Source organism: Myxocyprinus asiaticus, chromosome 8, assembly GCF_019703515.2.
Source record: "Myxocyprinus asiaticus isolate MX2 ecotype Aquarium Trade chromosome 8, UBuf_Myxa_2, whole genome shotgun sequence".
Taxonomy (NCBI): domain Eukaryota; kingdom Metazoa; phylum Chordata; class Actinopteri; order Cypriniformes; family Catostomidae; genus Myxocyprinus; species Myxocyprinus asiaticus.
In genome coordinates, this window is record NC_059351.1 from 33821680 (window position 1) to 33848966 (window position 27287).

Consider the following 27287-nt stretch of genomic DNA (forward strand, 5'->3'; position numbering starts at 1 on the left):
AAAGTCCACTTAAGAGCGTTTGTGGTTTTGTCTGTGCATTAGTGTGCACATCGTTGTGTTTACTGGCTTTGCAGTCCCGTGACCAGACGTGGAAGAGATCGGAAGAGGTTGGAATTGTTTTTGAAACCTCTCTTATGTAACACGTTGGCTTCCTGAGAGCAACTATATTAGAGCCTCGTTAATGGAGAGAGGGAACCTCTCCTGCCATTAGCCAATATGGCCATGGCCAAATCACATTAGTGCTGGACTGCAGGCACTGCAGGGCAAAATGCAAACCAAATACACTTTGCGGCTGTCTCGTCAAGCCTGCATCACCTCTAGAGTCTTTGGACATTCAGTATAGCTTTCAGTGTTGAATTGGATGACTGAGGATAGGAAATCAGGTTGGTGAAAGCATTGTTTTGATTGCATTAATGGCATGATTTGGTGTCTTGGTACTAAATGTTTTTTTTTGTTTTTTTCGTGATGTTATAAGGTGCAGGTTTAGTGGTTATTGTTGCTGATGTTGCATCTGTTTGCTTCTCTTGCACTGCATTACCTACAAAACATGTTTTAAACTGGCTTATTAGGTGGATTATGAATGGAGTATGAGGTTTGCTGAAATATTGTTTCTTGAAATAAAATCTGTGCAGTTTTACTCTATACAAGGATTGACATAAAAACCCAAATTTCAGTAGTCAGAACCAATAGTTTGACAATTCTCAATACTAGTTTGATTGCCACAGCAAAAAAATGTATTTAAAAGTAGTATATTTATGTAAATATTAACAAATACAATTTAAACAATGGCATGTTGTCTTCTAAATTAAGTGATTCTCAATGAAGAAAAATGGCTTCCAATTATTCAAGAAAAGTCAATAATAAATTGAAGAATGAATAAAGTATCATCAATAACAAATAAAAACAATAGAACAAAGTAAACAAACCATGCTTGGAAGGTTTTCAGGCATCTAACAGCAGTAAATTCCACCCCCCCCCCCCCCCATCACAATTTAATCACAAATAAAAAGTTTTACTCCTAAAGAAGTGATTTGTTGGTTTGAAACCTATGTATAAAATCATAACCACTCACATGAGATCAGTAACCTGGTAAAAGCTGTTTAATTCTACATGGAGAGGGTCCCCTCTTGTGGGCTGCCATTTTAGAGTCACATGAAAAGACCAGGTGTAAATGCCCTCCGAAATGCATTCGAGATGGATTGCAATCCGATCGTTCAAACCACTTTAGGAGGTGGTTTGCGATGCGTTCCAGATGAAACTGGTCAAGTGTAAATGCATCTGGCTGTTCAAGATGCATATGTAAACTTTACTCCGCCCAAACAGCGCTATGTCAGCATAGGGAAAATGCGAAATGTAACAGCTGCTACCTAGTATTTGCATAGGGCTCATGTCGCACAATAAATAACAACAAATTAAGACGGTGCAAGTTGCAGGAAAGACAGCATGTTTGTTCTTCATTTAATTGATGCAGATTGCTGAAGAAACTGAAACTAAACACTGACATGAAAGCAGCTGATGCTTTTGATGCTAGGGCTGGGTAGTATATCGACTTAAGTTAAATCGATATATTTTCAAACGAGATATAGGATGCGACAATACCGTTTACAGTATATCGATATAGTTTGATGTTGCATTACATAACCCATTTCTTTTGTAAAGCTGTGCCTTGTTTGCATCTCTGCTCTCTCATACTCTCTGCGCAACCCCGCACCCACTCGCTCACAAGTTCTCCTGCAACATGGAGGGAGACACAGCGGCAGTTCACACTGCCAAAGAGGACTTGGTTAGTAAAAAGAAAAACAGTGGTTCAATTATTTGGAGATGGTTTGGATTTAAAAGATCAGATGAGCAGCAAAACAGCTGCGCACTGTTTGACTGACAGGCGGCTTGTGTGTGTGCAACGCGCACTACATGGAAGAACGCTTCCGCTTAAATGGTCAAATACATTTCAAAGTTCTAACAAAATGCCCGTCTTGGTGAGGTGTTCATGTAAAAACAGAGTTATGTTTAAAGTGAAAGTAAGCATTGGGAGAAAAGCTGATTTGTATTGAAATGGACAACTTGTTTAAATGTAACCTAATAGACCATCCGCTGTTTAGCGTATCCTTAATATTAATCAAACAACAATAATAAGAAAACAACAAAAACACTCCCTGCTCTTGGCTGGATAACTTTACTTGTGTAACTCTAGTATTAAAATATTATTCATACAGGTAGGTCAGTAGTAGTTTTATATCAAATTAATTCTGAATGTTTAATTGAATACTTGATACTGTTCTTATTTTTAAAAGCTGTTAAAAAGCACTGTTTTCTTAATTTGTATATATATTTTTTTGTTCTATAGTGGGTTTTTTTTTTTTTTTTTTTTTTTCTATTCATTGCTTTTTGTTATTTTATTGCTGACTGTTTACTACTCTTGAATAATAACTTGAGAACTTAATTCTTTTATAATTAACAGATTAGTTAATGTTAAGCTATTATTTGTTGTGGTATTGAAGCTGGTATCAAAAATCATCACATTTCACTAAAGACTACTGAAATTTTGGTATTGTGATAAATGTATATATTGTGTATGGTAGATCTTGCTGCATTAACATGATGGAAAAGTAGATCTTATTCCATAGAAGTGTGAGCACCCCTGCTGTAAATGATGGCGATGGAGGCTTTCATTTATTTGTCTGTCGTGCGTACACCCAGCGCTGTTTACATTTCTGTCCCTGAGAATCTAGTTTATTGCTTAGGTATAATACTATTAGTTTGGCCATGTCGTAATTTTAGAAAACATACAACAGAAACTCTGATGTTACTTGAGCATGTAACTAATACATGTCCTTTTTTCTCTCTGGACAAGTAACTTTTTTACTCTGACAAGTGAATGACCAATTTACTTGTCCGAAGGTCAAGCACATCACGATGCTTAATGTTGAGCCCTGTAATGTCATCAGTAGAGAATGCCATAAACAGGTTGCTTCCAAAAGTGGAAGCGCTTAAAATCTCTTACAGCATTTACAACAGTGCCATAAACTGTAGTATGTTAAACTTTGTGCTGCTGCTGCTGCTGCAACTCTGTCTGTGAAGCCTTTGCAGCCTGAAAAGTCTTCTGCCCTGAAAACGAAGCACATTGCAAGCTTCATTTACCATGTCACATGTGGCTTTGACTTACAACTGAACATTTAGTTCACTTCGTAGAAAATACCGAGATATACATCGTGTATCGCCATTCAGCCTAAAAATACCGACATATGATTTTTGGTCCATATTGCCCAGCCCTACATGATACATCTTTCCTACTAGAAGCCCAGAGTGGGGGAAGTACACAACATGAACACAAACAGAAACATGTTTAAGTCATTTGGAATCAAATAATAAATTACATCTTTTACATTTTCTGCCCAGCATAAGGATAATCACGGAAGTGAACTCTTGTGTTATTTGCATATAGCATGGGAATTGAAACAGATTTATTTCCATTTGCCGGAGACATATTGATGTGGCCAAGTGTAAATGGAATGTGCTTATTTAATTGGATAGCAATACGATCAGTAAAAAGGCATGAAGTTTTAGGCCCTTAATCTAAACAACTGCCCTCTTATTGAACACTTTCACTCATTAAATTAATCATGGCTGACAGTGAATTGTGAATTTCTACAGTGGCATCTGTAACTGAAAACTCTGTTTGAATGATGATCCTTCTACGCCCCTAAAAATTACTGAGTGCACCTGTAAATGTACTGTAAAATAAAATTCCTTAAATTATTGATAGTCTTCACTGCATTATTATTATTATTATTATTTTTAGCCTATTATTATTATGTATAATGCATATTTTACTACAAACGTTTTCCAGCTGAGAGCAGTGAGTGGTTTTCTCACTTTTTGTAAATACTGTTGTTTGATTAATATTAACAACATATTAGGCAGCGGTGGGTCTTTTAGGATGCATTTACACTGTAAGGCCTGATGCACAAATCCGATAGTTTGACTCGCATCAGATTATTGTCCCAACTGTTTGCATTTATTTAAGACTTTGTTTACATTAATACCTTGCCAAGATGGGCAGCTTGACCAAGAAGTGCATTTGACTGTTTACGTGCACAGCAGCATTACCACACATGAGCATTTTTTATAGAGCACACACGAACATAAAATAAAACTATGCAACAATAATATTTTATTAACATTTTCTAAAGTATTCCACAATATAAAGACATAAATGCACTAAAATAGCACCAATTCAAGTAACATTAAATGTTTTCCAAAGTCTAAGCGGGAGGTTGACTAATTGAAAGAACTCCCATAGGTTAAGTATTCATTGTAATGTGCATTGAATCTCTTAAACCCTCATCCACCACAATATTAGTCTTGTCTATCCACTTTGCTACAGCAGTTGTGAAGGCGCATTCACATGTTTTGCGCTGTTTTGATCTCCACTTGAAAAGCGTTGCAGAGCTTTGCTTTTAGCGCTGGCACTGCACACGTAAATGATACTTTATGCAAATTGTCCAGTAAGACCAAAGCGTAACACGGCGCCAGAGAAATGCTGACACTTCTTTCAAGATGGTCTTTTGAATGCAGCTTTTCGCAGGTCCAATCTGGGTTAAGAATACTGTTAAGAAGTTCTTTCTCCATCAATTGATCACTGACACAGAATCACTGTTGTGTGTGTTTGTGTTGTGTGTGTCAGTGTAACGACCCTGAGCGGACACATCACAAAGGTTCCGCCCTACTTCAACCAGTTAGTTTTAAATTAATCGCATGTGTTAATGCGTTAATTTTGACACACTGGTATTATTGACATCCTTACCCTAAACTATGCAATCTTAAATGTTTTCTTGCACAGTAAGGCATCACAAGTCAGGTCATAAGGACATATCTTACTCTGTTTCTGACTTCTGTGCCATTTAAATAACAATCTGTCTATAAACATTGTACAGTAACACTTTCACAGAGCCAGTGTTCCATTTGCGACCACATGTCAACCAGTTTTGTTCCTAATGTTTAAGGAGCAAAGGACACCCTCCTGAGTTTGAACACTTTAAGGAAGACCCTCTCCCCCTCTTACCAATGTAAAACAGCCTAAACTTAGATGTGACCAACCATGTAGCACAGCGAGCGACAGTGGAGGAAAAACAGGATGTCTTTTTCTCAAAGTGTGTGTTGGGAACAGATGATCAGGAAGATGAAAATTGCCAGCGAAGTGGAAACTTCCACTTTGTAGCTCTGTATTTTTGCCTGGTTGAGACTGGTTGCTCATCTGTTGTCCCGTAAATTATTAAACCCTTCTCTTTTTCTCTCACTTTTTTTCCCCCTGTTCCACACTGTTTTATTGCTTGGTTAATGCTTCACTTAGTCCTGTTTGAATCGCATCTCCATGCGATTAGTTCTTCAGTTTTTTTAGATGGGCAGTTGCTGCTTCTGGACTGACTCTCATCTCACATTTCTCCTGCTGTAGGAGAGATAAAGAAACTGAATCAACTGTAGAGAGGAAATGAAACCAGGCCATTCCCCTGGGATCACTGTGAAGGGCTATTGATCTCTCTCTCTCTCTCTCCCTTTCTCTCTGCCCTAATGATTGAAATGGAATGACCTCGGCATGAAAACATGCTGCTGTTCTTGTGCTACATATCTGTCACATTGGCAGAGATCTGGAAAGAGAGCAATGTGGAATAAGAGAGAGGACCGCTTCAACAGTTCATCACAAGCATCAAGGACAGCCCAGGATGTTTTTACGGATCTCTGATGGTGGGTCTCCTAAATTAATTTGTCTCCAGAACTTTTAGTTGACAGCGAATCTGGTGCCAGAAGTTGGAGCAGGTGCTGTTTTGTTAGGAGTGAATTTTACAGCTGAAGAGTTTCGGGACTCTCAAGCTCCATGTTGTCATCTTGCATACTTCTCGTGCTGGATCAATAGGCGAAGTTTCAAGATATTGCATTTTCACAGAGAAGACGCCACAACTCCAGGCTCAAGGTGGGAAATGTTATTGTATAGCTTTATTTCTGCTTGTGGTCACTTCTCGCTGTTGCTTTTGATTTGTGATGTTTTCAGCAAGTATATGCCCTTACCACTCTCCAAAACAACATGCTGGTGCCAAGTGGTCGAAAGCATTGCAGAGACTTGTAGTCATGCTTTGTATGTAAAGTGAGTAGGGCTGGAATGATTAGTCGACGTTATCGACAACGATGACAATAAAAAATCGAATAGTCGTTTGATCTCATTTAATGTAACATGAGATCAACTTAAACTCTGATGACGCGCAAGATCTGCACTGCAGTGCCTGACTGAGGAGAGGAAGAATTACACAGCTCACAGTCCAGATGCAATCTAAACTTTCCAAACAGCTTCAGGTGATGTAGATCGCAAAGTATGAGGAAATTATAATGCAAAAATATAAAATAAGTAAATACAGAAGCACTCTCATTGTGGAATAAGCAGAGCCAGAGCTCTTTAAAAGAAACACCCCAGTGTTACATCTTAAATGCAGTTATATTTCATGTGTTATAGCTTTATTAAAGTTAAAATAATACAGAAGCAGATCATGTAAATTACAAACTCCGAATCTGGCATTTCTCTGTGCGGTCAGTGCCTCTTCTATGAGTTGCGCAAATGTCCCGATCTAAGGGGGAGAGATTGAAACTAGAGATGCACCGATCATGATTTTTCATGGCCGATTCCGATTGCCGATTTTTTTAAAAAAAATTTTTTTTTTTTTTGCAGGCAAATGGGGTGATTCTGATACTGATTGCCTATTATTATTATTATTATTATTATTATTATTATTATTATTATTATTATTATTTATTTATTTATTTTTTATTTTTTTCTTTAAGCAACAGACAAGAAAGAATGAGGTTCATCAAAAAGATGTTTATTTGCTCTTTTACAGGCCAAACTGGCCTTAAATGAAAAAAAAAATATCTGTAACTATGTGAAATTAGAGGCAACAACTGCATATTAAGCACTAGTGGTGCACCGATCAGGAAATTTGAGACCGATACGATCTCCTATTTTTTTAACACTAAGATCGGCCGATACTGATTTTTTTCTTAAAGTGCCCTTTGCCACACTTTTGCAAGTTATATGCAGCAGTTATGTTTATGCCTCACACAGTAAAATTACAATAACACTTTACACAACAATACTGAAGTTAACATGAACTAATGAACTTAATGTTAGTTACAACATATACTATAACATTTTAAAAATCAAAAGTTGTATTAGTTACATTAATGCACTATGAACTAACATGAAATAACAATGAACAAATGTAAAAATATATTGTTCATTGTTTGTTCATGATACCTAATGCATTAACTATTGTTAAAGAAATGAAAACTTTATAAAAAGTTACCAAAATTACATTAATTTTGAATTGATAACATTTATTTGTATTGAAAACAGTTATTAATAGCTCTGTTGTCAATATCAAAAGGTCATTGTGTCATACTGGCAACCAGTAAAAACCATGAGAGCATCGCACACTGCAGAGATACTTTCAAAAATAAGAACAATAGATCCATTTCAAGCTCTAAAACTGCTCCAGTGAGAAATCATTAATATCTATGATTTGTTTACTGTCTTTGGTGTTTTGTTGTAACACAAATCATGAATTAACCAAATGCATGAAGACACGGTGTTGTTATTGAAGGTTAAACATTTACATCTGTTATTAGTGGTATTGTGATTAATATTAATCTGATTTAAATTGGGATCCTCACAGAATAGCACTAAGATGAGAGACTGATGATATATTGAGAGCACCTGCAGAGCGCGCATATTTGATTAACACCGAGAGCGCTCATGTTGAATGGAGTAAAGCTAAAAGCGATCATGATCGCTCAAACAGTCTCTATAGCTCAACACAACGTCTGATTGTCACGACTCACGGCATGTATTTGCATGACTGGAGTGGTGGTGGCATAGTGGACTAAAGCACTGAACTGCTAAGCAAAAGGTTGTTGGTTCAATTCCCACAGCCACCACCATTGTGTCCTTGAGTAAGGCACTTAACTCCAGGTTGCTCCAGGGGGATTGTCCCTGTAATAATTGCACTGTAAGTCGCTTTGGATAAAAGCCTCTGCCAAATGCATAAATGTAAATGTTTATTTATTGTTTAATTCATTTTTATACCCATTAGCAGTCTCTCTATCCTCTTCCTGCTCACTGTGCAACGAGTCAGAATTACTACCGTAATGAAAATGGGCAGCTTAATGTTCATACACGTGTAATTCTTACACATTTTAAAACAAACGTATTCATCTGTATTACAGCATGTCTGAAAGTTTAAAGTCGTGAATGCTTAGAATTGCCAACAACTCACCCTCCAGAGGCCATTCTGTCATGCATGAAGGGCTGAGCAAGCACTCATTCATTAGAGTAGCAGTGTATGTGTGATTCTCTGCATGCTGCAAAAAAGATCGGCCCTAAATCTAGGCACGATTGACCGATCGCCAATCATGGATTTAAGACGAATATCGGCCGATGCCGATCGATCGGTGCACCCCTTATTGAAACTGCACCCAGCTGAGGCACACTGTCGCGGGGATGCTCATCCCTCGAGCACGCACACTTAATGCAGCTAGATTATAACGTGATGCTCGCGACTTATTGAATCATAACATATGTGTCAATGTGCATTTCTTATCGTGAAGAAAATTGTCAGTACACAGCTTTATTAATAAGAAAGAGATTGTTTTTTTGTGAGTTAAAGATAGATTGAAGTGAACAGAAATGAGGAGAGATGGTATTCTTCGCCCCAATTTACTGAATTAAAGTGTTTTTTTCCCCTTTAATTCAGTGAATGTCATTTAGAGGTATTTTTAAAAGATGATTTTGTCCTCTTTATTGTTACTAAGCACGATTAATGCAAGCTGAATAATCGGTTAAGAGCTAATGATTAATTGTTGCAATAATTGCAGAATAATCGAATAATCGTTAGTTGCAGGCCTAAAATGGAGTTATTCCAAGTTGAGGCCATAGCTTCTGACAGCTGCTACTGGTGTTATTTTGTTAAGCTACAAGCTATTTAAACAGCTGGACCTGCCCTTAAGATTGGATAAGATACTTCCTGTATTTCACAGATGTTGTTCACCATTACCACAGATCTGCCATCTCTCTATTCTTCCATTTCTGCTGACTCAGTGCTGGTGTTTTGTTTTTCAAAGACCCTATGCATTGTGTATGATGTTATGGTCTTCTTGATGTGATGAGTAATTGTAGATTCAGCAGTTTTGTTGAGAGGAACTTCGAAGCGTCTTCCTGAAAGTTTGAAATACCAGCCAGATTCCCTTAAAGGAATAGTTAGCTCAAAAATAGATATTCTTTCATTATTTACTCATCATGTTGTTCCAAACCTACATTACAAGCTTTCTTCTGTGGAATGCAAAATAAGATATTTTAAAGAGTATCAGAGCTGCTCTTTTCTGTACAGTGAAAGCAAATTGTGACCAGAGGCTGTCAAGCACCAAAAACAACAAAAAAGCCGTATGATATCTTTGTGATGAACAAATTTCAGTTGCTATAAACCGAAAGTCTTGCCCTTCACCATACCTCTAAAAGCTCCACGCGAATACGTATTTGTTTGAAAACTAGAGCTGTCTCTATCAATTATTTTAGTAATCGAGTAATCTAAAAAAACTAATTGTGTTTATAAATTAAGTAATCTGAAAAATTATTTAATAGCTCAGATTGCATTAAATTGTCGAGGTGAAGTCACATTTGGCTAAAATGCATTCATTAGCCTAAGGGCACCTACATTCTAGAGTTAACGCTGTGTCAGAGAATGCTGCGAATACACTGATTTCAATGGGGATGGTGCGTTGGAAGGACAGAGAGGGAAAACGCAAGGGTTTCCGATAGTGAAGTTCCATCATGCAACCAACAGTTGAAAACATTTCAACTTTTGCTGCAACGCACTCTGGTGTAGGCATCCGTTGACCATTGGGAATCTCTGAGAGGCAGGACTAGTTGCATTGTGAAATCATAAAAAACATGGCTGACAAACTCAAACATGTGGTGTATTAGGGTTGCACGGTGTACCGGTACTAACAAATTATTCATTGACTATTCATTGTTTTTTTATAAAAGCATTGCCAAACTGCTTAAAATTTGTTATTTTATAGTTTGTTTTTTTTCCCATAATAAAACGCACAGTTAAATATAAAGTTATTTTGGGCAGCAAAATGTTTTGTTTATAATTTAATTATAGATCGCGTGACCAGATGTCCCGGTTTATTACACGGGACAGTCACGGTTTTTGGTAGGGTCACTGATTTTCTTTCTTTTTAAATTAAACCTACTCATTGTCCTTCTCGCTATTGTCTCTGGTATCGTTTGCAGAGAAGAAAATCCATTTTGTTGAATTGCACGTTGATTTGACGATACATTCATTCTGGTCTTCAGCAAATCAGCTGAAATGTGTCTGGTTACCATGGCAATGGTGTCATGTGCTTAGCATTCCATGTCGTGCTGTCAGTCAGCGCAAATGCCCAAAATAATGCAAAAATGCTTTTTCAACAATGAGCTGAAAGAAGCCGATCCATGTATTCGTGCAACTCGTGAAAATGTAATTGGGGTGTTTTCTGAATTTTCATTTTCCCCACAAACACGGAGGTTAATCAGACAAGTGTCACATTCAGATAGCTACACTGCACTTTTTACATAGTTCAAGCACTTAAAGGAATATCCCGGGTTCAATACAAGTTTAGCTCAGTCAACAACATTTGTGGCATAATGTTCATTACCACAAAAATTCATTTTGACTCGTCCCTCCTTTTCTTTAAAAAAAGCAAAAATATGGCTTACTGTGAGGCACTTAAAATGGAAGCGAATGGGGCCAATTTATGAACATTAAAATACTCACTGTTTCAAAAGTATCATCACAAGACATAAAGGATATGTATATAAACATGATTTTAGTGTGATAAAATCACTTACTAACCTTTTCTGTGTAAAGTTATAGCCAATTTTACAACTTCTTTGCCATGACGATGTAATGTAAAACCCTAAAACGACTGTAAAATGACAATTTAAACAACTTTACAGCTCAAATAATACGTTTTAACAGAATAATTAATGTAAGTGCTTTTATAAAATTATAAGCGTCACATTTCTTTGTTTAAACCCTCCAAAAATTGGCCCCATTCACTTTTAATTTTCCCCATTCACTTCCATTGTAAGCGCCTCACTGTAACACAGATTTTTGTATTTATTTTTTTAAAGGAGTTTTAGGTTCCAAAGTTGTGAAATTTGTGTTAAAATGTGTACCTGACATGACAAGTCTTCTCATTAGGGATGCAACGATCCGATACCTGGTTTGGTATCGGCTCCGAAACTGAAGCTTTTAGACGGACCGTGTATCGGTCTGACGAGCCCGACTCCAAATCCGATACTGTGTGTTAGTCATGTTCGTTACTGTCAAGCTCCAAAAATGACATAAAAGAACCATAAAAACACCATTTAAAGCAGTTCATATGACTTGTGCATTTTATTCAAAGCCACTGGAAGACGTGTAATGGCTCTGTGAATCACAAAAGGCTGTTTAATAAGTAAATATAATATGCGCTGCGCCAGCGCGTTAGTAAATGGTGCTGCTCTGTTGACACAAACTCAGGCACGGGCTGGTGATGCACTCGCGGCTATTTTTAGCCTTTACAGCGGTGTGCAATATTTGAGCGCTACTCAAAAACAGCATCTCCGATGTAAATGCTCAATAGTTCGGTTCACTTATAATATGCATTTAGAACGGCACCGGAGGTGCATTTTACCAGAATTTGAATAAGAAGCTAATTAAACTACTGTGAACTTGCCTACAAACAGACACATACAGGACTTCCTGGAGAGTTTAGAATATCAAAATAAAAGCATGAGTGTTTAAAAAGTGCACGATTTAAATATATTACTGTTGTATTTAAAATAAAAATTTTAAAATCAATAATAATAATAATTAATAACAGTTTATTATTACTACTACTATTATTATTAGTTAGTATTTGTTTACAAATTATAATAATATTTAAGTTGAATGGGTTCCAAAAAATAAATTTGTGAATGAAAATTGGACTGATGTCTTACAACTAAATTGAATAAAAAAGAGATCTGAATCCTTTAAAGTCCAGATGCAAGTTGAAACATTTTTGAAAAAAACAAAAGGCAAAAATAAATGTGTAATTAGAGGTTTGTGTTTCTTTACATATTAAAAGTATACTCCCAATTAGTTCCACACAATAATGTAAAGATATTCTAAACTAATATCGGATCGGTATCGGCCGAGACTGAGATTTCCGATATTGGAATTGGATCGGAAGAGAAAAAGTGGTATCAGTGCATCCCTACTCATAATTACACATGCAATATGAAATTGTATGGATAGAATAGGCTACGTGGAATTTGTAAATTAAAAAAAAGTTAAAATGTAGTTAAATAGTGAAAAACTAAAATATACATTTTCACAAACTATATATTGCTGAAGTTTGCATACCCCTTTTGTTTTAGGCCTATAAGTTTTCACCCCCCTTTCAGAATGTATGCAAATATAAGGGATAAAAGATTATATAATTTATATAGTGCTGCCCTTCAAAAGCTACATGACACAAAATGTTCTGTAATTTACACATCATCCTGTTCAAAAGATTGCATCCCCTTGGTTCTTGGTTCTTGTGTTGCCTTGAGCATCATTGAATGTTTGTACCTTTTGTAATAGTTGTGTATGTGTCCATCAATTGTCTTAAGTGTCAAAAGCTGGATGTCTGTATCATTTATCCACTGTTGGGAAGAACTAAAATGTGCAGAATATGCTGGAAAACCAAATAATGCACAGTATTTTTCTTAAGAAAAGTGGGCAGCTTCACAGCTCAGGACAAAGCAGGAACTCATGAACAATTATTACACAAACAGTCATTAATCATAGAGAAAGCAACACATCATATTAAAGGGTTTGCTCTCATGCAGTCTGTCTCATGAACGCGCACAGGAGATCAACATTCGGTGAAGAGTTTCACTTAATAATACATCAGATTTCGGTTTGTTTCTCACCAAACCTTATCGTATTCCTTCAGAACAAGACATGAGTCACATACAATAATTTGTTAGACTTCTGAATTATACTTTTTTGTCCTTTTTGAAGCTTGAAGTGATCACCATAAACTGCCATTGTTTGACATCACTGAGCACAATTTTTTTTTCACAGTTTCTCCCTTTGTGTTAAGAAAAATCATATGGAGTTATAACAACACATGGGTGAGTAAACGATGACTGAATTTTAATTTTTGGGTGAACGAATCCTTTTAGAACCAAGGGAATGTAAACTTTTGAACCGGATCATTTGTTTAAATTCAGTTACTATTTAATCTTGTGGAATATATGTATCTGTTGTCAAATAGCTTCTTCAAGATATAACAAAATACATTTTTATGGTCCCTCCTTTTTTTTTTTTTTTTTTTTTTTTTTAACGATAACACATGGACGCATCAGGGTATTAAGTGCACAAGCAGTGTGTAGAACTGCCCAAGTTTTCTGTGAATTAACAATCATGTCCTTGTTAAATGGCCCTAATATTAACAGTGGGCTTTACCAGTGTTTTCGGATGTGGCATTTGCAGTCAAGTTGTGAGATGTAACTTCTCAGCGAGTGCTAATTACTTCTGTGTTGACTCATTTTCCCAAACCAGTCAGCAGATAGATACAAAAAAGAAATCTCAGTATATATTATTTTTTTAGATAGGGATCATTTTAGATAAAACTAAACTAAATTGAAAGGACAAATTGAAAATGAAGTAGAAATAAAAAACAATAATAAAGAAACAATAATAACTCTGGTTTTAATGACTAACGCAGCTTTCACTTTCTTTAGTCTATGTTTGAGTGGAGGGGAAAAAGCAACAAATAACTTAAATGTCAACAGAACGCAATAAGAATTGTGTTAAAGGACAGTTTTTTCTTCATACACTTAAAGCATATGCTTTCATTCTGAAACCACTTTGAAGTTTGTTCAGCAGGAAACTAATCATAAAATATAGTGGTGTTTTGTTACATTTATATTGACAAATGTTTTTTCTTAGTTAAAATAAGCTTAAAATATCGATGTTGAGTTTATGGTTACAATTTGAATCCAGATTCATGAACAGATTCATTCAGACTCGCACTCAACTTGGATTCGCACTTCTGCCTGTTACGACTCGGTCTTGAGTCCGACTCGGCCCCTTTTGGACTCGGACTCGACTCTGACTCGATTGTTTAAAGACTCTGACTTGACTCGGACTCGACTAAGGTGGACTCGAACCCAACACTATATTAAAATATGCTGCCATTAGCAGAATGTAATGTAATGTGAGAGTTTTTAGATGAAATCAAAACCTATTTGAAATTAATAATAAAAAAGTCTCAATATGGCCAAGTGTGATAATTAAACAGCAGAAGGATGTCATTTAATTAAATAATATACAGTCACATGCGCTGCGCACCACAGAATGAATGAGAGGCTCTGTCATCTCCTTCACACACACACACACACTACTACTGCTTGATTTTCATGCAGTGTGTCCAATAGTATCCATCTGCAGAGCCGCAGAGCAGGATGTTTAGTGTAAAATCGGCTGTGAACTCTCAAATGACCTTTTCACTGGAGATTTCAGCTCGCGAGTTGCTGGAAGTTTGATTATAACAAACCCTTCAGAAACAGGAAGGACTTCAGAGGTCTTTCAAAATAAAAGTCCTGCTGAAATGAGAGCTTATTTAACTGGATGCGTGAAATTGAAGACATTACGACAGAAAATATTACTACTGTATAAAAGTGTAATATTCAAAGTAGTAACAATAATACTCATAATAACAATAATATAATATTAAATGGTTATATTATTAGTATTATTATCTGGAAGCAATATCACAAAAGCTGAATACCAGTACTGAATATCAGCATGTTGATATTCAGCCATGGCAGCCTCCATAATCAAATTTTTTCATTTAATGTTTTCATTAATACTGTAAAGCTCTGTTGTGCATCTTTTTTTTTTATTTTTTTTATTTTTATTTTTTTTTACCAAAAATAATTATTTAGAAATTATTATATTTTAATTTGATCAAATCTGTACAGTATGTATATTTGATTAAACACAATTTGATCATAACATTTAATTAAAACATTTAACATGGAATCCAGAAAAATTTTAATGGAAAAGGAATTCTTTTTATCTGTAGACTTTATGCAGTTCTTTTTGTCAATAATTTTCTGTGTAATTTCATCAAAAATCTGAGTTTTTTTTTTTTTATTTGTTGCCTAAGTATCGAGTTAGTATCGATACTGAGGTACCAGGGCTGGTATCGTACCGAAGCCAAAATTTTGGTATCGGAGCAACCATACGGTGTATTCATTCCCTGTCCTCTATTATCTTTCTCTGTCAGGCAAAAAAGATAGTAATTGTGGAGAGAGAGCCTGGAGAAGAGTTTCAGTGTTTACTAATAAGCTCAACTTCTCTCAAATTGCATGCAGTCTGAACTTAACATGTTGTGTTCAGTGGATCTATGAAAACTGGATATCTTTTCAAGTGCTGTTGCATTGCTGAAGTGATGTTATGTTTTTTTTAGGTCCTGCATTGTTTTTCAAATCTAAAGTGAAGTGCTCTCACATGTCTGACACCTCTTGTCATTATATGTTTGCACCCTCTTCCGTGGACTGTCACTTCTGCCTTATTTTCGATATGTCGATTCTGCAATTTTGTAATTGAGGAATTTTTTGAAAGTTGTAGCACCCCCATTTTCACCTAGAGTCACCAGACTTGGTACATATATTGTTCTCATCAAGCCGAACAACTTTCATACTTACTATCATTACCTCGCCCAACAGGAAGTTGGCCATTTTCTGAAAATCGCAGGCTCTGAACTTTAAATACTCCTAGGGGATTCATGTGACTTGCACCAAATTTGTGCAACATCATGCCAAGACATTGTAGATGCTAAATTGCGAACAGATGTTTGATATTTTGAAGTGTGTCCCCATGGCGAAGCAATACATTTATGGTGAAAAATGGGAAACAGGAAGTGCCTTATCTTCTGTGTGCATTGTGTGATTTTGATGAAAATTCAGCAGTATGTTTGGTAATAGGGGCACATGGATGCGGCTATTATGGGTCACGGTCATAGTGCCACCAACTGGCCGCAGGAAGTATGACACTTTTAACAGACTTTGAAATAGCCCTCTTATGTTTACATGAATTGCTTCAAAATTGTTTAGAATAATGCCAAATGCATGTGTCCACTAGAGCTGCACGATTAATTGATTCAGACACCCACGTGATCTCATTTCTAAATGACAATGATTCTGCAATGAATATTAACGTTCCAGTGGCATGCATTTGTAAGGCAGTAAAATATAAATTTGAAATTCACTTCAATATGTGTTTTTAAATGTTGATAAACTTTATATGGCATCTACAAAACACAGCGTTCCTGCATGAGACGCTGAATAAGCTAAAACGCAACGGCCAAAGATGTTTGTCCAGCACAGTGGTTTACAAACTGCAGGGTGCAGCCACGATTAGCTAGGAGTGTGACATAATCTCTGTTCAATTCAATATTTTAGTAGCCACCGATGCTTAAAAAAAAAAAATACCGGCATTACCAAGATCTGACTAAATTCGCTACCCGTGCGCTGTTTGATCACAGCTGGCTGCTTTTAAACACTCACATGTATGTCTGCCTGTGCGCTTGTGTCTTGTGATGAATGCAGCGCTCCTGTACGATTTTTTTATTGTTGTTTTTTTTTTTTTTTTTTGTCATTAACATTTTTTATTGATTCCTACATTAAATAAAGGAAAGCAAAACATATATACGTGGAGTCAACATTTAAACCCCACAACCACCCCTCCCAATCCCCAACCCCGCCCTGACCCCCAACAAAAATCCCGGTCACATATCAGTATATACACAAAAAAGCAAACACACACACACACAAACAAACAAACAAAATAAATAAATACATAAATAAATATAAATAAATTATATATATATATATATATATATAATAGTCACACACATTTATACCTCCACCTCTCTCTCCACACACCCCCCCCCCCCCCCCACCAAAAAACATGGGCTGTGTCTCCATCCACCGATTGGCATTGCCAGCAGGTGGGTGTGTCTTTAAGACCCAGTCTATACAATCTAGAGGGGGTCCAATAAAATCTATGTAAAATCTTGAATTGCATAAGGCACACCCTTGCATCTCTAGATGCAGACATGACATGTTTTACAATCCTAGCCCACACTCCCTCCTCCAATACCAAGTTTAAATCTTTATCCCATAGTCCTGTGTTCTGTTTTTGATCAGAATACTCCTCTTTAGGTGATATTAATGTAAACACAGCTGTTAATGAATTACCAGTGTAAACAGATGGGATTAAATCTGCAGTATTTAAATCTGTCTTGACGAGATATTAAAACAAACACATAAGCAGAAGGGACAAATTCTTCAAAATGTTAGATTTGTGTGATGTCTAAATGTATATAAGCTGCATTATGTCTCTTATAGGCATTCAGGCATTCTTACTGCATCAAATTAGTATTAATGTAGATCTAATAATCACACAGTAAAGTTTAATTACTGGCTCTTGAATGATTCCTTTACAAGCTTGAAGCAAGTTTTACAAGAGAAACACTGAAGGCCTCATTATTTTAATTAAAGTTGTTAATATTTATTAAAAATAACAGTGTTTTATTGCATATTTGCTTACAAGTGCAATACAAAGTTAACATAGAACTGTTAATGAAGCTTTTTTCTGCGCGATTTGCTTTTTACTTAGCATGTGAGAAACAGGTTAAATAATTTTTTTATTTTTATTATGCATTTGTTTTTAACAGGATTATTATTATTTATTTATTTATTTATTTATTTTTTAAATAATCACAAGGTGCTGTTTGGTTTATAATGGATTCGTTGCGCCCCCTTGTGGACTTAGGACATTTTAAATGTATATATTTGATTAACAACTTGCATTTTTGCATTGAGTGAAGCAGAGAATATTGTGTCAGAACCTCTAGTAAATTATATGTTAGTTTGTTTAATACTGTTCTGTCCAGGTTTTGCAAATCACTGAAATAAGCATTTTTCTTCAGAATCGTGAGAGAATTGTGATCTTTATTCTAAGCAAAAAAATCGTGATTCTCAATTTATCCAGAATCGTTCAGCTCTAGTGTCCACCTTGCATTGTTTTCCGAAAGCCACCGGGTGGAAATGGACCCATGGTGCTTGGGCCCGTCATCGCTGCTTGCAGTTATATTGTTGTTAATTATATCAAGGCACCTTGAAAATGCACATGTGTGAGTGAGATTTTACATTTTTAGGTGAACTGTTCCTTTACTCAATAAAGTTTTCAGCTGTCAGTGAAGTTTTGGACGTTTAACTCCATTTGTCAGTATAGCTGCAGTTGCAGTTTTAGAGTGTATTTGCACATTTACCAGCTTATAGTCTAAATTAGTTACTTTATTCTTGAGTGTGTGTGTGGGTTGAAAAATAACATGCTAGCTTTCTGGATAAACTTACTGAAGGCTTGGCTTGGTATAAAAACAATACAATGAATGAGGACGGGTGTTCAGTGAGGGCAGGGCCGCACAGCTGCCTGAATCATTCCCAAAATTATTTAAATCAAGGTCAGTCAGCAGGCCCATCCCTTCTTATATACAAACTATCTTTATCACTTTCTCCATTTCTCTTTCTCTCACATAATGTCCAGGTCAGAGAGCATGAAGACGAGGGAGACTGAGGAATTTATCCATGAACAGAGGGAGCAAGGCATTGTATTACAACACTGGACCTCACTTTTGTTTTTCAGACCACATGTACTAAATATGAATTTAGTCCAAACTTCACAAAAGGTTATATCTACCATTTTTCATCTGTGCAATGCACGTTTTCTGAGATGTTCTGAAGAACTATTTAAAAAGTCATAATAAAAAGTGCCAAACTGTGTCAGGTGTTGACAGAAATATCATTTTGCTGCATTAAAAATCTCTGCACTGGGGGCCTGGGTAGCTCAGCGAGTATTGACGCTGATTACCACCCCTGGAGTCACGAGTTTGAATCCAGGGCGTGCTGAGTGACTCCATCCAGGTCTCCTAAGCAACCAAATTGGCCCGGTTGCTAGGGAGGGTAGAGTCACTTGGGGTAGCCTCTTCTTGGTCACGATTAGTGGTTCTCGCTCTCAGTGGGGTGCGTGGTAAATTGTGCGTGGATCACGGAGAGTAGCATGACCCTCCACATGCTGGGAGTCTCTGTGGTGTCATGCACAGAGAGCCACGTGATAAGATGTGCGGATTGACTGTCTCCGAAGCGGAGGCAACTGGGACTTGTCCTCCACCACCCGGATTGAGGTGAGTAACTGCTCCACCATGAGGACCTACTAAGTTGTGGGAACTGGGCATTCCAAATTGTGAGAAAAGTGGATAAAATGTAAAAAAATAAAATAAATCTCTGCACTGAAATGGTTGGTGGGAAAGAGACTTTGTAGTTCTAGGTTTGACAGTCTGACTGTATTCGCACAAATGTTTCTTTAGCTACTTGTGTGGCCAGACTCCCAGCAACATCAGTGTTGTGAACATGCACATCCTTGCCTTGATTTGAGTTTAGAAAATGCTTGAACATGTGCATGTACACCAGTCAAAGGTTTGGACACAATTGACCGAATTTGTTTCGCATGATCTCAAAAGCCTTTTGGTCTAAAGGCTTATGCTTAAGTTCTTAAGTAGTTTTGTTGATAAATATACACATTTTGCAATGTGCCTACATAGTTATTTCTTTCCAAAAAATGTGTTTTAGTTAATAATGGATTAATACTTTTAAGAAGCTAAAATATAGATTTGATAGAGTTTTTGGTCTCTACACAATTCTTTGTAAGACCTCACTGGACATCATTAGTTCCTCCCTCACCCCACTAATCAATAGAACAAAGCCCCCACGTTAAAAACAATGGGGGGCATCTCAACTTAATTGCTGAGCCAAACATCCCTAAGAAGTGCAAATTAGATCAGCCTCCTTTCTGGACTTTGTTCAAGGCTTATCAATGCAAACCGACCATCACCAAGAGCCTTGTAAATGACCCACTCATAAAACACCCCTAAGCTAGCCAGCTCACTCAACAAGGAAGGCCCTTCCTAAAACACACAGACCAGAGATCAAAGAGATGCAACCGTATGTCAGGAATATTAGGGCAAATGGTCTAATCTAAGCAACAACCAGGCCATAAAACCAAGCATGGGTGCGAATACCCACACACACCCCTCCTAGAATCATCTCTTTTCTCCCCGCTCTGGAGCCATCCTTACCAGTAGAACAAAGGATCAAAAAACGCATACATTCCTCCATCCCTCAGGAGTCCAGGACACAAGCTTTGCTGAACTTTGCACCCCACTAATTCTTACAGCGACACACTCCTATGTACATATATGCTACGCATACTTTAATATTAGAGTAAATTTATGTATCCGTCACGTCTGGATAATGTCATGTAATGCAGTGTAATGTCTTCTTGCTGTAACCCTCAAGCTACTATGATTCTTAGCAATATGACTCTGTAATGCATGCTTAAACATTTAGTTAACTACTTATGTCTGACATCAATGCAGTCGGCTTATAATTTCCCGAATGTTGGAGTATATGTTGTCATAGTAATATGCACAGTACTACCAGGTTAAGAAGGAATACTAAATTAAACCACAAACTCATGGTATGCAAATGAGGGTGGTCCCAGAGACAAAGGACCCCCTTTCCCACCTAAACCCAACACCAGGATTGGCTGAGACACCCCACGAGGAGTGTCCATTCTATGGGTCAAAAACCCACTACCTGGAACAGATAGTTAGTTGATTTTCGTCAGGCAGTCAAGGCTCACCCTAGCGACTCTTTTACGGATCCTCAAGACCACGATTTCAGCGAGGACATCTAGCAATCAAGAAATTACTTAAGGTCTCACTCTCTCTCTTTCTTCAAGCAAGGGCAACAACAGAGGCGAGCATATCTTTCTTAAATTTAGTCACATCGCTAAATTAATATATTAAGCTTAAGATACCTACTCTATTTCGTTAGAGTACGATTGAGTTAAGATTACTGGTGGCTCTCCGGGTAGTGGTCTGTCGTATTTCACCAAACTCCATAATCTCAATTTTTAATTTATTTTTTTAATTTTTCAAGGTTCTAACATTCCATTTATCTTGCTTAGTGTAAATGCTTTGTGTGTGTATGTGTGGGAATGAGTTTTATGTTAATGTAGTTTGTAGCATTTAGTCAGTGTTTTGTCTTAGTTTAATAAACCATTGTTTGTATTCACTTAAGGTTGTTGCTGTGTTCACTGCTCATAAATTAATGTCCCTAAAACATTCAAATCTTGTTACATGCTTTAAAAAATACTGTATTACAATAAGAAAAGTTGTTTTCTGTGGCCGGGAGAATAACATTTTCTCAGAATTGACTGATGATTATACTGAACATTAGGTAGACGAAATGGTTGGTTGATCATTAACGTTAATTCTGCTACATCAGCTAATTCTTGCATCTTATACAAATATTTACAATTAATCATAATTGATTGTTAATATGTTCCCTTTGAGCTAGTTTTACTACATACTGGTGGAGAATGTGGGCATGTTTTAAACTTTTTTTTGTGAGCATACTCCATATCAATCTTTTGTGTTTGTCTTATGAGTTAGGAAAATGCGATTCTAGAATGTGTTTTGCTTATCTTATATGTCTGTGTGCCGGCTTGATGTTTTAAATAAGCTGTAGCTTGATCTTGCCCTCTCGTGGGTGATAGGTATAAAACCACCATCACATGAAAAAAGGGATTTGAGTCTGAACTGTTTTCCACGAAACTTCAGTTACCGTTGTTGAAACATGCAGTAAATTTAATTAAACGTCTCTGTCAGGAAGTAAGTTCCCACAGGATAGTTGTAAGAAAACTCTGAGTACTGCTCCTCTTTGTTTTCTGTAAAGGCCTTATTGTAGCCAGATTGATGCATTGTGATGTTCCAATGTCATTCAACTGAGCTACGACTCCCTGGGTTATATCCATTAGAGTAGCTGACTAATGGTTGCCCACTTTGTTCTCAATGAGCAAAATTAAGTGATAAACTCATGTAACATTGTGCATCAGTGTCAGAGTGTTATTTTAACGGGAGTTTGTTTTTGCATGCATGAAAGCAAGAAAGTTAAAGGTGTTATATGTAAGATTGACAACAAGCGTTTGAAATAGTTACTGCAGTCCAAATTCAAAATATTGGAGAGTTGTCTGCCCCGCCACAGACTTGAAGCTCATGCGGGTTGCCAGAATGAGGACACACAACAGGATTTCTGGGCATTAAGCTGTCTCCATCTTCCAAAGGCATCTCCATTATTTATCCTTGTATTACTACGCCTCTAGTCATGGTGGTTTTTAGACGTATGGTGAGACTTTTTAGGTCAGGTGGAATCTGTTACCTCTGATTCAGTTCGTTTGCTGGCTTCCATGACTGCAGCACACAATGTTGTTTGCCTGAAAACTTGTTCAAATCTGGTAACCCAGTGGTGTCGAAATACTGTTGTTGAGTGTGCAGTGGGCGGGATCACACAGGCCAAAACATAAACAGAAATTCCAGCCCGGAATGGAAACTTTAAAGTAGAATATACTGGCTGTAGCATTGTTATTGGAGAAGTCAGTATTTCAACTTAGCATGTTTTCTAATTCTCTAATGATATATTATGGTAATTTTATGATTTAGTACAGTAATAATATTGCATATAGCACATTTAAAAGTACAGTATTGTTACAATAAATCTGTATGTCCAGAAAAACTGTCATCGGAATTTGAGATCCGCTGAGATCTATTTAAATTTCTGGTGCAATATTGGTAGGAACCTTGCTGTCTAGCTAGAAATAGGATATCACTTTGAATAGGCGCTATTCCGAATGAATGAAATAGCAAGTGCTCCATCACTAAGATGCACGTGTTTTGAGCTATTGAAATTGTAAGCATTTCCATGCGCCAAACAAATTGTGAGCATCACGTCTTAGAGACACGCTCGGAATTAATAAAAAAATTTCAAGCGTTTCAGCACTCTGAATAAATAAAATAGTCCTTGCCCTTGCATAAATGTGACTGTATTATTTGTGCATTTTTTAAACGGCTCTTATTAGTGCATTGTTGGAAACTTGGCTGTTGTTATTTGTGCACTATTTTAAAATGCGCCAATGTTTTATATAACTGGCTTGAACTGTTGCCTCTTACACGAACCAACAAGAGCGTGTAACAAAGAAACGTGTGACGTAGGTTGCTATAACGACAACAGGTCACGGGAAGTACTAGGATATCCCTTTCCGGTTCAACTCCCGTTGCACATACGCAACCTGAGGACGTCATATGTAAACAAAGCATCCCTAGCCCTAGTAGCTAAGCTAAGGCAAGCAAATGATCCCATATAGAAGGCTAAGCAAACACCATTAGCCTAGAATAGTTAAAACCCTGTGCTGGTAGCATTTGGCTACAGTGTGTGCGTGTGTGGGCATTGTGAAAGTGATTAACCTTTCAAGCATTCAACATTTCAACTAACCTGTTTGAACCTCTTCTCTATTCTACTTTGTAAATTATTCATTCCCTCTCCTCCCTCTCAGCACATTAATATAATTTTACTAAATTCAGTTTCTTACTTATCTGCATGACAATTTGTTTTAGTTGAAATTTATAATTAAATCAAAATTCATCTCTTTTATATAAGAGAAATGACATTTTTTGAGGATTTCAATTGAAATTGAAATTGCTTTGTCTATCCTTGTAGAAATTTGAGGACTACTTCCTTGTGTTTTATTATTAAGCTGGTTACCCTATAACATTAAAGTGCAAAGCGTTTGAGTAGGAAAGCTCATTATCTCTCGCTGCTACATTTTGTTGACAACAGCAGCGGTGCACTCCAATTTGGCAATCAGCCACACTACCCAGGTGGTCGCTGGGATGACATTTTGAGTGCTGCCCCATTGTGTTAAAATTCCCTGTGGAGTGTCTGCTGGGGTGTGGGACAGTGGTCCAAGCCTTCCTAGCTGCGTGTTCGGGAGTGGCCGGGTGAGGTGGCCTGGTTTGTTGGATTCCACTCGGATGGGGGACAGCTTGCCTCAGGCCTCACGATATCATACAAAGCAACCCTCCACTATGCGTGGTATCGAAAATTGACCAGAAAGAGAACCCCTCTCTCTCTCTCTCATTTTATTTTATTAATTTATTTTATTCTCTCCCCTTTTCTCCCCAATTTGGGATGCCCAATGTGCTCTAGGTCCTCATGGTGGTGTAGTGACTCGCCTCAATCCGGGTGTCGGAGGACAAATCTCAGTTGCCTCTGCATCTGAGTCAGTCAGTCCGTGCATCTTATTATGTGGCTAGTTGAGCGCATTACCATGGAGACCTAGCACGTGTGGAGGCTCACGCTATTCTCTGCGGCATCCACGCACAACTCACCACGCGGCCCACTGAGAGCGAGAACCACATTATAGTGACCACGAGGAGGTTTACCCAACGTGACTCTGCCCACCCTAGCAACCAGGCCATTTGGTTGCTTAGGAAGCCTAACTGGAGTCACTTAGAATGCCCTTGATCAAACTTCCAACTCCAGGTGTGGTAGTCAGCGTCTTTACTTGCTGAGCTACCCAGGCCCCAAAATTTTTGTGGTTCCTCCATTTTAATTCTGTCCCTTTTGAGACTGTTACATAGCCATGGTCAGTAAACACTAACTCTAGGTTATACCCCCAATACAGCCACGAAGCACAACACAAACAGTGGAATTTAACTGCTTTCACTTGCCTCTGTCCATCTGTTCTATCTTTTCTTTCTCTGACTTTTCCCTCCTCTTCATTAAACTCGGAGACCTGTTGAGAACCATCATTAAATTCCGAGTACTATTTTGACGATACAAACAGCCCATCAGTAATTGACTCAGATCCTCTTCCTGCACCCGGCTGTTCACTGCCAAAGCAATAATTGTAGAATTCTCGCCTTACTATCTTCCTGCACCAGTTAGTTGCACCCTATACAGCCCACATAGGCGCACACCACCCCGTTAGCTTACTAACTCTGTACAGCCTCTTGCCCTCTCTGCTTTCTCTCTCTCTCTCTTGCCACAAGTGTGCCAATATGTCTCAGACGTCCAGCCCTACCTCCCACTGGGATCTGGAAACCTGGCTGACTACCCTGATGGGCAGTCTCCTACCTGAGGCCTCCGATGATCTATGGAAGCAAAGACGAGAGCAGCTGGATGATGACTTGACAAGGCTCATGACCCAAGACCCAAACCCAAGCTACAACCACAAAGACACAGCCAAGCTCACTGGTTAATTGGCCCACATCCTCATAGCCCAGCTGAGACTCAGCGACCAGAATGCTGCATGCCTATAACGAGAGGGACAACCTGCAGCACCAAGCCACTAAATCCCAAGACCTGCAGAAAGAGGCGGACGAAAGGAGCAGGAAGCAAGGGAAGAGATAAAGACTCTCCGAGGAGCCCTGGAGAACTTCCAGAAGGTCGCAGAGCACCGAGAGCAGCTGGCTAAAGAATGCAGAGAGCTTCTGTAGAACCAACTCCAAGAAGCGGAATTATTGTTAAAGATAATTGACCCGTGCACCCTGGCACCACAAGCCCAAGCAACCCATGGCGAAATCCACCTCAACACTCCACAGACAAGCCCAAAGCTGAACCCACAAGAGAGCACAAGAACTGCTGAAAATCCGAGGTACAAGAACTGCTGAAAATCCTCAGGGAATTCTTTAAACGGAAACCATCCACAGAGGACTATGAGGATAAGCCTGACTCTTTATGACTAGGAATGAAGCAGATGACCCATGACTGCCTGGAACACCTCCCTGCCAGGAACCCTCAACCTCAGTACGCAGTCGAACAAGCCCTGAAAACCATCAACAAGGAAACAGTAACCACTTCATCAGGTGATCAGAGTACACAGCCAAAGTGCCCTACAGCATCCAGCAACCCCGACCAGGTGGATACACCACAAGTGACCACCAACCAGGCCCCCAAAATACCAGAAAGTGCCATCGTGGCCATCTGCCTCCTTAATGACCAACAAGAGACAGAATCCCTTGCAATCACAACACAGGCCCCTCTCAACTCCATGGTGATCTGATCGAAAGGGGGGTGGCCAAAAGCTCTATCTGCCCATCACTATGGAACACTGAACAGGAGGAGTTCGAAAAAGTTGCTTTTTTAGAAAATTAGAATAGCGGAAACATTTTATAAAATGCAATAAAACGAAGATATACATTTTGTAAGTCTTGGTGCAAGGAATTAGAGATTATTGAACTCGGTTGTGGAGTTATTGGCGAAAACGTAAATGTCCTTGTTATAGCAATACCTTGTGGCCGATTTTCATAAAACTTGATACACAGCCTCATTCTGACACTGTCTACAAATATCTCAAGTTTCGTAACAGTCGGCCATTCAGATTTGATGTTATTAGCTGCTGAAATTTGTTTGGCTGCTAGTGGCCATGTTTTTTTATTTGTCTGATTCATATTGTAGAATATGTTAGCCTTTGGCCCCTACAAGGTGCATACCAATTTTCAACTTCATTGATCATACAGTTGCGGTGCATCCTCAGAATGTCCTGTTGTCTATGTGTATCAAATTTCGTAACATTTGGACTTTTCATTTGGTAGATATTGGTCAGTATGTACAAAATGGACAACACCTGACCAATTTGTAGGCTTATATCTTTGCAATGCTTCGAATCAAAATTCCTTTGATACATTTTTGTCAGGAGGATTCATAGTAAACACACCCCAATTTTCGTGGGAATCGGACATACGGCCTAGGAGGAGTTCGAAAAAGTATGTTTTTCGAATTATGCAAATTAGCGCAAACATTTTTTATGACGGAAATTAAATTGGAGATATACGTTTTGTTCATCTTTAGCCAAGGAATCCAATGATGTAAGACACTTGAGTGTTTTAGGACGGTTTAGAGTTATGGGCCAAAACGTAAACATGATCACTATAGCGCTACCTTGAGGCTGATCGGGCCGAAACTTTGATACGCTGTAGTACTCTGGGGGACTACCTAGTTTCAGCTCTCTGCGACTTATGGTTTGGTCTGCACGATCAATTTTAGGGCAGAATAACAATAAAAATTTAAATCCTTACAATTAAAATAGGGTTTCAGCCCTTCGGGCTTGAACCCCTAATTATTCAAACCCCCCCCAAGACAGTAAGGATTTACAAAGGTAAACTTTTCTGATGACCCAGAATTTTTTTACTTTACATCTATATCAGTTGAG

The 27287-nt window shown here is 37.9% G+C and overlaps 1 protein-coding gene across 5 annotated transcripts in view; it reads left to right on the forward strand.

Moving 5' to 3' along the window:
* Positions 1 to 27287, forward strand: part of LOC127444835 (GRB2-associated-binding protein 1-like) — a 147718-nt gene that overhangs the window by 41231 nt on the left and 79200 nt on the right. The window lies entirely within an intron of this gene.